The following is a 13,422-nucleotide window of genomic DNA, read 5'->3' as shown; positions in this document are numbered from 1 at the left end:
CAGTGCAGTAAGAACGACACTTTAAAACCCTCTTGTTACACTCAATTTGCGCTTTTGTTTTCATCTTTTGTTTTCATATTTTGTAATCTGGCAATCTTTCTGCGAAAACATTTTTAAATCATTCTTGAAAAATTTTCTGTCCTTGTAAGTTGATCTGATTTTGCTACTCGCTTTGTAGTCCCTTTTAAATGTTTTTTTATTTTATTTTATTTTCTGTTTTTGCATGCTATTTTTACTTTTTGTGATCTATATTATTTGTTGTTATTTTTATAAAAAAAATTTTTGAGTGCTCCTCACACTATTGTATTAATATATTTTGCTTTGGCTTACTTGATACAATATCAGAAAGCACTCTGTTTTGCAGATATAATCGTGTGGGCTGAAGAAAAGATTATATCTTTTTTTTCCCCGGTTTTATTTTTCCGGTTTTTTAAATAAAATTTCATCCTTTTTTTTTTTTAAATGTATTTTATAAACTGTTGTTTGTTATTTTTTACTTATTATCCCCCCCCCTTTTTTTTTCATATGTCTATAATTTTTCTTTGTTTTATTCTTCATTTTGAACTTATATATATATATATATATTACTGTTTTACTTTCTACAAAGGAATCATTTTAGAATAATTTTAATCAGTCAGTAATTTCTACGGACCCTCAAACATATGAACATTAAGTTTAATGTTTGGTGATAGTGGTTTGGGTAGTTGTATAAACATTCGACAAACAAATAAACAACAAAAAAGACTTAAACGCTTCCAGATAGCAACAACTTTACAGCTAACATTGCATTTGCGTTTTCTTCTGATTTGCCCTATAAGGTTGACGCGGGTTACTTACTATTCTCATAAAACAGAAATGTTACAATGAAAATTTTATTTTCTTATCGACTGAATAAAGGTAATCAGAAACCTTATACAAAGAAATGTAATTTCTTAGCTTTTATTACAAACCTTGTTTTTGAACTTTTTTTCTTCTTTTGCATGGGAAGTTTCCGCAAAATTATTTTTTACAAAGATATTTTGTGTCTTAAGTATTTTGATATAAAAGGGCTGTATATGCAAGCTTAAAGAAAACCTCATTACACATAAACTAGCAGAGTTAAATTTATAATTGTGTCAAGCTTGCATTGATTTTTTGCTAATCATTTATAAACATTTTTGGGATTGTGTAATAAAATTTGCTGCTACTTTAAAATTATCCTTACCATGCTATGTAAGATTTATAATTAAAGCTTTAGAATTGTTATTTTGGAAATATTTTAAATAAATTTAATTCTAAATGCAAAATAGCTCTTGTATAAATATATCATATATCGTATAACTGAAGATGTCAGAAAAATAAAAAATATTGTAATAAACAACTAAACCTTTACGTATTTACTTTTTTCTCGAGCCCACAAATATATAAATATTATATTTAATGTTAATTAATCACGGTTTTTTTAATTATAAATATTATTCAAACAAAGGAACAACAAGAAAGATTATAACATTTCAAATTTAAACTTTAGAATTAGGAATTTTGAAACATTTTCACTAAAATGTAAGCTAGTTCTATTGCAAAAGTATCCAATTATAGCCTGACTGAAAAAGTCTAGAAAATAAAAGGATGTTAATAAACAATACTATTTCCTAAACATTTATATTTAAATTAAATAGCCTCTGAAGTATATCCAACGTCAAAAACAGGACAACATTTTAGACAGACGGGCATTATCACGTTTCACACTTTACAAAACTATTTCCCCTTGCCTTAGTGAATGCAGCCAACCGCAGTTAATGATTCTTTTAAACATATAATATAGAGCTACGGAAGCGAATAAACCATCACTTTAAAAATAGCAAATTTTATGCTCTCTTTACGTGCGTACGATCCATTAAAGTTATGAATATGATCCTTGTTATTTAACCTATGAAGTTGATAGCAGCAGAAGTTTAATTTTGTGATTAGAAGTTTCCACTGTCTGTCGGGAACATGTGCTTCTGTACAAGGATTCTAGAGGGAAACGTAACATTAAGCTCTTAAAGTATATTTGTTGTCGCCGTATATGTATATGCGATTATGTATCTTTATTATGTCATTCCAAGACGCTGTGGCACTTTTAATTAAGGCAAATCTTTTGAAAAACATTCGAGGATCTTTGTAAATGTCTAAATATCTAATTTATTTTAATGGGCTTTGGTATATCATTTCTTTTTTTTTTCAATCTACGAGGTTTTCTTTAGGCGCAAAATATTGCTTTTCTATGTTTACTTTCACTGTTAGATATTTCTGGAAAAAAAATGGTTAAATAACAATTTATTTAATTGTTATTTTTCCGTATTCAAGCAAAACAGAATAATAACCTTCCTTTAAATAGTATTCAAACTGTGAGAAAAACAGTTGGCCGCTTTCATCTAATATGATTAAACAACCAGAATTTAATTGCACCAACATTTATCTATATAAAAATGTTTATTGAAATACGTAATTAGCATGAGTCTTTTTTTGTCTATGCATCATCATACTGCATCCATTTATCCCATATAAACAAATATTTATTGAAACGAGTAATTAGCATGGAAATTTTTGCGTCTATGCATAACCATATTGCACCCATTTATCCATATAAACAAATTTTATTGAAACACGTAATTAGGGCAAACCTTTTTTCTGATTATGCATCATCTTACTGCTTCCATTTATACAGATAAACGAATGTTTATTGCATTCTGAATTTTTTTGTGCTTTTAAGTTATGCTCTTCTCCCAGGCCTTTAGAAATTGAACTTTAATTTTTCTTTAAAAAATCGATCACCCTGTTAGGGACATTGTCCTTCCAATCCTGTAAGGGCTGTTAGAAAATTCATTTAACTTCATGCACACCAGTGACAAACATTGAATGATAAACTGCAAAATCTGATTATTTTACCATATTGAACTGAGATATGGTTTTGCCATTACAAGGATTTTAAACATCTAAATTAATCACTCCTCCTGAACCATATATTTTCTTTTTACGGTCAATTTTAGCGACCTGATGAAGACAGGATCTTCCTTTATTTCATTCGCTTCTAATCCCCTCTTCTGAGTGCTAATTGGAAACTATTTTTACATTCTTTATCGTTCAGTTTCTCTTACAATCATTTTAATTACTTGATGAAATTTGCCCCCTGCCATTTTGAAACTCGTAGGGGTATTTTTTCTTCATTCTGATGTTATAAGACGAATTAATAAACATCCACATGCTTTGCGCAAATTTCCTATTATTCAAATTTTGAATTTTCAGCTGTTAGCTGTCTATATCCGTTAACTGTTAACTTTGAAAACTATTTAACCAACCTATTCTTTCATTTTAAGATTCTTATTCGTATAAAAAATTTTATTAGCATAATATTGCACATTTCTTTCCGTTCTTATTTGTATAACCATTTAAACGCAACGTAACTTCCTTAATTAGTTTAAAACAACTCCAATTGCATTTACGAACTTCTTTCTTATCTACCTTCCAATAAAAAGTACTATTTGGATATATTTTTTTCCCTTATCGAGCTTATCTTCCAATTCTTCACGTCAGTTTTTAGTTCTTTTTTACAACTATTTTTTAGTCACGTTCCCTTCTTTATGACTTTCTAGTTCACTGCCAACGTTTTTCTAGAATGCCGGCAAAGGCATTCTGGAAATTTCTGATCTCTTTTAAAAGTTCTGCATCCACACTGCAAATGGCAAACAAAAGTTCTCCGCTTCCTTCAGATTCAGCACGAATAAAACTTTTTTTTTCTTACATCGGAAAACTTGTTACTTGATGTTTTATTTATTTTACACAAATGCGAAAGGTATACTTCAACTTTTGTTCAGGTACGGCTAGAGGTAAAAATGTCGCCTCAACATAAACTTTTTTTTGTGGTATGAATGAAATCATGAAACTCCAGATTTTTTTTTTCGTCGGCTCTTGAAAATATTTCCATTGAACTATAAAATTTTTTTAAAAGAATACTTTGTTCTGTTCGGTTTAAAATAACTCCATAAAATTCCAGATATTTTTAAGGGAAAAATCGATTTTTTAAAATAATGCTTGCTATAACGTTTTTTTTTTTTAAATTTTAAATATGCTTGTACGTGAACGTAAATTTAAAAAAAAATATTCATGGTGTGCTATTCTTGATATTAAATGTAGCAGGATATTGGTCGCTGCAAAAAGTTCGCGGATATTAATTGTATTTAAATAAGTATAAACTTTGACAATTATTAAAAATGAACACGTCTAGTACACTTGATAATATGAAAACTTTATTTACTTAAACTATAAAGCTGAAAAATGGACATAATTCAGCGTTCAAACGTAGGCGCCCATTTTCTAGACTCATCTGATATGAATGACAGACACAAAAAAGATTTGAAATAAAAAATGCTTAGTTGCTAACAAAAATTAGGAAATAGACGAAGGACAGCCACGATGGCTCAGGGGATAGAGCGTTTGCCTTCCAATGCGAAGAACTGGGATCGAACCCCAGTCGATACGAATTCCGCATCCGGCTTGCACCGACCACAGTGCTGACGAGAAATATCCTCAGTATTAGACAGATCATGGGTTAAAGTCCCCTTGCCGTCAGACTAACCGTGGGAGGTTCTCGTGGTCTTCTTTTCCATGTAACGCAAATGCGGGTTAGCTCTATCAAAAAGGCCCTCTACGAAGGCAAATTTCTCCCAATACTCGATTCAGGGGTTCGCTTGTCTTCTGGATTGGGTTCAAAATTACAAGGCTGCAGAGTTGAACATTAGTAGTCGTAAACCCATACAATTTGGTCGGTTGATCATCGGCGGTTATAAAAAAAATATAAAAAAATAAAAAAGTAGATGAAGGAGAAAATTAAGATTAATCGATTTTTATAATTATTGAAGATGTCCAATAAATGTTTTCTTTTGTAGAAAATATTAGTTTCTAATTTAACTACTTGATAAGTTTTAGCAGATCATAATAATTTTTAATTTAGGAAACATCAACATACCAGAGCATTGCTTCAAAAGTAGATTTAATGTAGAAATCAATTTACAGAAAGACTTGACAAAATACCAGTTGATGCATTATCATCATTGCAATCTAAATGCTGTGGAAAATAGAGTATTCCCTACACTGAAATAACACTGATAAAACATTATTCCCTACACTGAAATAACACTGATAAAACATTATTTCAATAACACGTGCCTCAGGTATTCCAGAATAATGTTCCGTAAGGCATCTTAAAAAAACAATATTAATCTTCCTTTGAGGCCAGTTTCCTATTTCAGTTCCATTCTATATATATATATATAGTTGCTAGAGAGGATGTAAGAGACACTAAACAAACAAAGACTGTAACTTTTCACTTTGGAATTGTTTTCTGTCTTTCTGCTTGGTCAGAGAAGAATCTTATTTCCATTCGTTTGAAACTTGATTTCCGTTAAAAAAAATTCCACGAGTCCAGGTTTTACAATTTTATTTTAGGAACAACATAAGCATGTTTTTCTATATAAAAATTCAATCTAGAACAGAATTATTGTGTTAGATCTCTTATGGTTGATTATATATATATGTTACGGTGAAACACCAGAATCTGGAAAATGTCGATATTCACCGATGAATGTCAACATTCACGTAGTCGCTTGGTGTATGTCCGAAATATTTGCTAAATACCCTTATTTCTGACTCTCACCGGTGAATGTCAACAATCACATAGTCNTCCGATATTGCTTTGAAGTTTCGTATGCATGAACGTTTTGAACAGATATACAAATGGTCTGGCTGGAATGATGCCGACTGGGAGCGTATAGTCTTTGGCGACGAATCCCACTTCCAACTGTGTCCTGATGATTATCGAAGACGTGTTAGGAGACGCACAGGGCAGAGGGGGGATCCTGCTTTCACTATTGCACACCACACCGGCCCTCAACAGGGCATTATGGTCTGGGGTGCAATTTCCTTTGACAGCCGGACACATTGGTCGCCATTAGAGGCACACTTACTACACAGCGGTACGTCGACGACATCCTAAGACCCGTTTTGCTACCGTTCCTTTTGCAGCACCCTGGGCTGGTTTTTCAACAGGACTATGCCAGACCACATACGTCACGTGTTGCTATGAACTGTCTACAAGCTTGTCAAGCTCTTCCTTGGTGAATCCTTGGCTCTTGGTGGTTCCTTGGCTCCTCTGGTGATCTTGCCAGATCACCAGATCTCTCCCCCATCGAGCATGTCTGGGATATGATGGGACGGCGATGGCATCTGGCACGGAATTTTGATGACCTCGTTCGACAATTGGGTCGAATTTGGCAGGAAATACCGCAAGAGACTATCCGGGAGCTTTATCGGTCTATGCCACGCCGTGTGGCAGCTTGTATCTAGGCTAGAGGCGGGTCAACACCTTATTGAACTTGTTACTGTAACTCTGCAATAAATTATTCAATTGTTCTGAAATTTTAATCATTTACTATTCTGTACATTGTCGTCCTATCCACCAATTTTCGTTTCAATCCGACAACTCCTTCTTGGTGCGTCGATTTTTTTGTTATGGAGTGTATGTATATATATATATATATATAAGTGTTGAAATATTTTAAGAATTTCTTATACTCCAAAAACACGGGCGAAAGCTGCCGACGTAAATTACTTAACGGACAATTAACGAAATATATAACTATCACTATTAACAAAACCAATACTTGTTACGGTCAGAGGGTATATATTTTTGCTGTTGGCTGCAGAGAAGTTACATATATATCTAAATTACATTACATATACCAGCTTATTTTTTTGCCAAGTGCAACGTTTTGTCGTGCCTTTCATCTATCTCCGCTTAATTTAGTGCATGAACATATCCTTGAGGTTCAGAACAAAGCACTACGTACAAGTTTCCATTTTCAATTCGGTTTTTAAAATTTTTAGTATTTTTTAAACGTTTATAAGCCTAACAATTATATAATGTGCCGATATATATTATTTTTTGTTTAAAATAAGATTAAAGTCTGTAATAAAAAATATAATGTAGCAATTACTTTTTTATTACATGAGAGCAATTTTAAACAGTAGTAAACATAATGAACGTAAAATGCACTTGATTTAAAAAAAATATCACTATTACTTGTTTTTGATTGTATTTAATTTGTGGCATTAGTAGAATATTTACAAAATTATATACATTTCCTTTCAATATAAACTATTTCTGTCTCATTTTCTGTTACCTTCTTCTCTTGTCACAAACTGTCACAATTTCATGAATTCCCTCTTGCTTTGCGATATTACGCTATATCTTAACTTGAAATAATTTAAGCAAATTTCTGTTCTTTTTTTTTGTTTCCCTTTCTTGCAGTTCTTTTTTTATAAGTAAATTAATTAGATTTTCCACTTATTTGATTTTTGTTCCTTTTTTCAAACTTTTCCCGAGGAAACAAATGAAATAGTAAGAGAGAAGTTAAGCAAAGTTATTATCTTTTAATTTTATTAAAAAGAAAGTTACTGATTGTACTCTTTCAAAAATTTAAAAAAAATCTCTTTACTAGGAAAAAAGTTGAAATTAGAATGAAGGCGAAGTTAACATTGCTATTCTAGAAAAAATGAACTAAAAATGTACTTCACTAGAAGTTAACTGAAATTTCCACACTTCACCTGTCTTTTTTTTAACTAGAATTGCATAAAAGAAATATTAGGTAATAAGGCGTTAAGAAGATTATTCGTCGGAATATAACATTAATATTCCCACTATAAAACATTCCGCATCAAATTACTGTATAAAGTGATGCACTTTGGATGCATCATTTGTAAAATCCATTTTCACCTTAAAATATTATATCGTATTTTTACAATGTTAATTTATTAAATATATTTATTTATTTATAAATTGATATATTTCATAAATATAAAATTATATTTTAAAATTTATATTGTAAAATAAATTTTTATGTATTTTATAAATATATTTTATTAAAATATATTATTTAATAGACTAGTTAATATATTTATTATTTAATATATTTATATTTAACATTATTTATATTTAATATTATTTAATAATTTATATATTTTAAAAATTATATATTTATAAAATTTATATATTTTTCAAATATATTTATAAATTTAAATTTTTATATTATAATAAATATATTAATAAATTTAAATTTTTATATTATAATAAATATACTTATAAATTTANATTTAAATTTTTATATTATTATAAATATATTTATAAATTTAAATTTTTATATTATAATAAATATATTTATTAAAAATATTTATTCATCATACACAAGAGAATGGCATAAAAGCCATTCAGTTTGTTAGTATTTATTTACTTTTCATTTACTTACTAATTTACTTTTCAGTTTTTATTTTTTTAGAATTTCCACGAAAACCGTAACAATATATGGATGGAAAAAGTTCCAAATGACTGACTTAAATACCGAAAAATTTGGTTGTATCACCATAATTTTTACCAGAAAGTTGTATCACCAGGATATATCCTAACTAAATACTTCAATCCTATTTTGACATAAACAACAGTACATCAAATCATGCTTCTTTCTAAAAAATACTCTCCAACCTAAAAGAAAAGTTTAGAATTTTCGGATCAGACACTTTCTTAACAATTCATTCAGAAAAAGGAAACACTCACAAAGAAATAAGCCGTATCAATACTTTTAAAGACAACTATTGCCTGGGAGAAACTCCGAAAAACCATTTTATTCCAAGAATCAAGCAATATATGGTCGAAAAGAAGTAGTTAGGATTCTTCCAATGCAAGGACTCTAACGTGGTGTGTCTAGGCTTGAAATATTCATGTCGAGTAAATATGAAAGTCACGTATTGTATGGTTAGCCAAAAAGTGTGTGTTTTTGGTGCGAATGATGTAATTTCTTTTTTACCTCTTATTTATTTTTTCCAACCTATACAACACTGAGATGAAAGCAATCCCAAAGAAAAAAAACCAGAGGTAAGACTTCAGGAACAACCAGAAATGGGATAAAAGTTCATAGAAAGAATTAAGAAGGCTTGCAAATAATACACACATTGGACAAACATACGTATATTAATACATATAAATACATCACTGTTTTTTAGATACTTATTTAGATACATATAACTAAATATTCATTTAACTGGTTTTTAGATACATATATAGATACATATAACTATATATACATATAACTGGTTTTTAGATGCATATATAGATAAATATAATTAAATATACGTATAACTGCCTTTTAGATACATATATAGATACAAATAACTAGATATACATATAACTGGCTTTTAGATACATATATAAATACATATAACCAAGTATGCATATAACTGGTTTTTCGATACATAAATAGATACATATAACTGTTTATTAGATGCATATATAGATACAAACAATTAAAGAGATTGTATGAATTATTCGTTTGAAAAATCATTGGAATAAAAATTTCAAACCTTTTCTTATAAAAAATAAGGTGTTTTTGAGGCTGTTTTGAAGTTAAAAGATGTAAAAAAATATACCTGAGGTAGAACATGAGTTTATGTTTGAGTTTATGTTAAAAATAACTTTATTAATAAACCTAATATTAACCCTAGTAACATCTCACAAAATCAACCTTATATATCACTCGGGAATAATTTTAGTTTAGATCAGATGAAATTATTCACACCTCAATATACGTATTTGTTTGAAGCGTCAAAAAAACAATCCGCACACCTCCAAAACAACCTCAAAAATACCTTAAATTTTTGTAAGGGTTTATAATAATGAATACAGAATATCCTAAATATGCAGATTCATTTTGTACTTCTTGTGGAATCTTGGGAATTTTTTTTTCAATTGATAAACATAAAAATAATTATTCAAATTGTTTATTTCAAAAATTAAATCATTTTGAGAGATTTATAACCAACGCTTTGTTTACATTTGTCTAACTATGTAAATAAATAAGTAAAAACAACTAGGAAAACACAAAAATTTTAAAGATAAAATAAACAGTCATGGTTTTTGGTGTTTATTATTTTTGTAATAGACAGAACTGAAGAAGTTTTTCTTGGACAAAGTGAAAAAAAAGAAACACTTGTAAGCAATTACTTTCTAGTTAAGTTTTTTCAGTATTCTCTACTTTTATTGCTTTTAGTGGAAAAAAAATTATTCTCTGCACTATAAAAATTATGGTAAAAAGTATCGTGTTTGTACATTAAAATTTACTCATGTTTACTATAAGTTTTCGTTTTGTACCATAAAATACATTTTACGTAAAAAATTGCAAAAATCAGAAGGAGTTCCGAAAAAACAGATATACCGTATTTTTACTGCAATATTACTGTAAAATCACTAAATCCGTGTAATTAAAATAATAATACTTTAAAATTTACGGTATAAAATTTTACGGTAAAAATGAATTTCACTTTAAAATAGATATTACGTTACGGTGCCTGTTACCAGAGTGCTAGTGCTTCTTACTGTAAATTAATCTAGAATTTTTTTTACAGTGTATTTCAATGGGTTAGTAAATTTTATTATGTTATTATTACGTTACGTTATTTTCTATTAGTGCCAACAAACATGGCAAAAAACGGATAATAGAAACAAGTTTGCATTAATTTACAACACATAAGCTCAATTAAAAATGTTTATGTATTAATGCAATAACTCATCACTATTAAAATACTTTCTGTTGTTATTCCTAATGCCACTTGCGAATATCAGCAAGCAAAATTTAAGGCAGAGGGTGCGTTTTTTTGTTTTTCCGTGGTGCCATCTATCGCCAAAAATAGAACTTCAGTCACACATACGTCACAGCCCGTTTATAAAGCGGACCCATTTATACATCCATTTATTTATACACAGATCGTAATTTTGACTAAAACCAGAGAACGATCAAGCTTCAATTCAGTACCCACCAAGTTACTCAAATTTTGTTTTACATTTGTGTTTTTACATTTTATTATGAAATAAAACAATTTTATCAAAGTAATTTAATACACACGCATGCTATCTGCAATTAAAAAATTTACTTTAAACAAGTTTTTGTTTTAAAAACTCAATTTTTCTTAATTTTTTAATATTAAAAATGTATTAAAAGCTTTCATTATTCGAGTAACGTTGAAAAATTAAATTTGTCTAATACTTTTGTATAAATATCAAATTGTTTCAATACCGTAAAATTCAATACAATGTTTCTGAAACACTTTTAATTTATTTTAATCATTTTAATTAGAAAAAATAAATATTTTAAGAAATTAAAAATTAGTAAAAAAAATAAATAAATCATAAGTTTAAAAAATAAATACTTAAATCTTTTTATCAAATAAGATAGCTGTATCTTTCGTTTAAAATAGTATTAATTTCCTTCATGTTGTTATACTCTTGTACTCCTTTTCTAAATTGTTTTATCAGTTACAATATTCTAATTTGAAAAAAAAATCTGCTCAAAATGAATTATTTCATTTAATTAATAAATACTTAAAGGGCAATCAAATCGTATTGTAAAACAATAATTTAATCTCTCTTTGTGTTAGAATTATTGGAACTAGCAGCATAATAAAAATATTAAAAACCTTAAATTTTTCTCACACAACCAAACCATATTCATATTCAAGATCAAAAGCAAAACTATCGCCAAGAAAAACGTCGCCTATTTTGCCTTGAATAACAAATCAAACCCTGTAAGTTAAGCGAACGCTCTATCTAGAATTATTTTTCTTTTCTCTTTGGGAAGAAGAAAATCTGCTGATCTCACAAAAGTATCACACTCTTTTGGATTTCTGCACTGATTAAGAGTATTTCATTCTGGATGGTTCGGAATACTAGAGGGTATTAAAGGACCACAAAAACTGCCTCGGGCCTTTTACGAACCAGTACTTTTGTTACGTTTTCTTTTCTGCTCTACTCATTATTAACCTTTTAGAAGAGAAAAATTCCTCCTCTGGTTGGAGAGAAGAAAATGTAGGTACTGATATGAATGCCAACTTCTTTCTATCAGTAAACAAGCCTCGTAATACTTTTGGAATGGTTTTGGTTGATATAACCAGGAGAAATAGAGAATATTTTCTTTTTGGAAATATTTGAATATTTTTAAAGGAGATGTTATTTTAGTTTAACTTTTGCAGGGACTGTTTTTTAAAAAAAATCAGCGATTAATATACATTTTAAAAGGAGTGTTTGAAAAAAATGAATAAAATTTTACCCGAGGAAAATTTGCTCATTTTTAGTTGCTAATCTGTGTTATTCTAGAAAATTAAACAATCTTATTAAATTTCTAATTCAGAAATAATTTCAAATTAACTACTTTTTTTAAAAAATTAATTAAGAAAAGTATGAGGCAAATCGGCTAAGAAATTTATTCATAATGTTGAAGAAAATATTTCATTCATTTCTAAAGTATGAAATAAATTTTATCACAGAAATATTTTTGTTTTCCTTTTTACGTTTATTTAAATTTTGTCTTTTTGACAAGTTATGTAAATGAACAGTTTTTGAAACATGCAAAAAATTAGTTTTCTTTTTCAGCATACAACCAGAATATTTCAACAAATTAAGTTTCGGTATAGAAGAGGACATTTGGTAGAAAACAATTAAAAAGATTTGATTTTCAAAGGACAAATATTATAAACTTGATTCTTACAAATGTCTATTTCTACAGCCGAAATCATAATAATTCTCTGTCAAAATGCGGGAAGCATTTTTTTAAAAATATTATTCCTATCTTTTCATAATTTTCAAGCGGTATTAAAATTTTCATTGCATTTAAAAATTTATTGCTTGGGAACTTAAGGCCAACTTAAGAAGTGTACATTAAATAAGATTGAGGTGAATCGTTTAATGTAATTTAATTTGACTAGCGGCCAAAAATGGATAACACTTGTTGCCGATTTCCGTTGCATAAAGCTTGTTCTGATACATTAAGCTTGTTGTTCTGTTACAATAAAAACGAGAAAAAAAAACACTCCATAGCGATGACTTTTTGTGTGCATATAATGCTAATATTTGAGTGGCAACCCCTTATGACCTTTACTTTTTTTATGACTTTAGTTTTCTTAATTATTTACCTTAAATTAAGACCATATAAGTTTTAAACTCATTATTAACCTTTAAATGCTTATTTTAGGGGAGCATATATTGCATACCTTGAAATTGACAGGTTAAAGGAAACGAACACAACAGAAAAAAAATGAAATCGAAAAAGTTCGTGGTTATTTATTTTTCTCCATCTGAAATTGACGTGTGTGTCAAAAATGTTGATATCATTTTCCTTACTCTGTTTTTCATTACTAACTTTTTCTACAAAAAATAGTAGTGAGAAAAAATAAAGGTATTTTTTGACACATTTCCAAACCAATACTGTGCATATTTCAAACCAATATTGTGCATATAAATTTTAAAATATTAAATTCTGTAAAAGGAGGTATCATCGTAGAAAGCAATTTTAAATTAATTTTGAC

The 13,422-nt window shown here is 28.7% G+C and overlaps 1 protein-coding gene across 3 annotated transcripts in view; it reads right to left on the bottom strand.

Moving 5' to 3' along the window:
- Nucleotides 1–13,422, bottom strand: part of LOC107440765 (endothelial cell-selective adhesion molecule-like) — a 104,725-nt gene that overhangs the window by 52,105 nt on the left and 39,198 nt on the right. The window contains exon 2 of one of the 3 annotated variants that reach the window (XM_071177839.1): nucleotides 4,988–5,112. The exons of the other annotated variants lie outside the window; for them this stretch is intronic. The gene's annotated coding sequence lies outside the window, so the exon portion shown is untranslated. The remainder of the gene's footprint in view (nucleotides 1–4,987; nucleotides 5,113–13,422) is intronic. 3 annotated transcript variants of the gene reach the window in all.

Source organism: Parasteatoda tepidariorum, chromosome 2, assembly GCF_043381705.1.
Source record: "Parasteatoda tepidariorum isolate YZ-2023 chromosome 2, CAS_Ptep_4.0, whole genome shotgun sequence".
Classification (NCBI taxonomy): Eukaryota; Metazoa; Arthropoda; class Arachnida; order Araneae; family Theridiidae; genus Parasteatoda; species Parasteatoda tepidariorum.
Note: the sequence above shows the minus strand (reverse complement) of the source record. Positions and strands in the feature narration are given on the sequence as shown.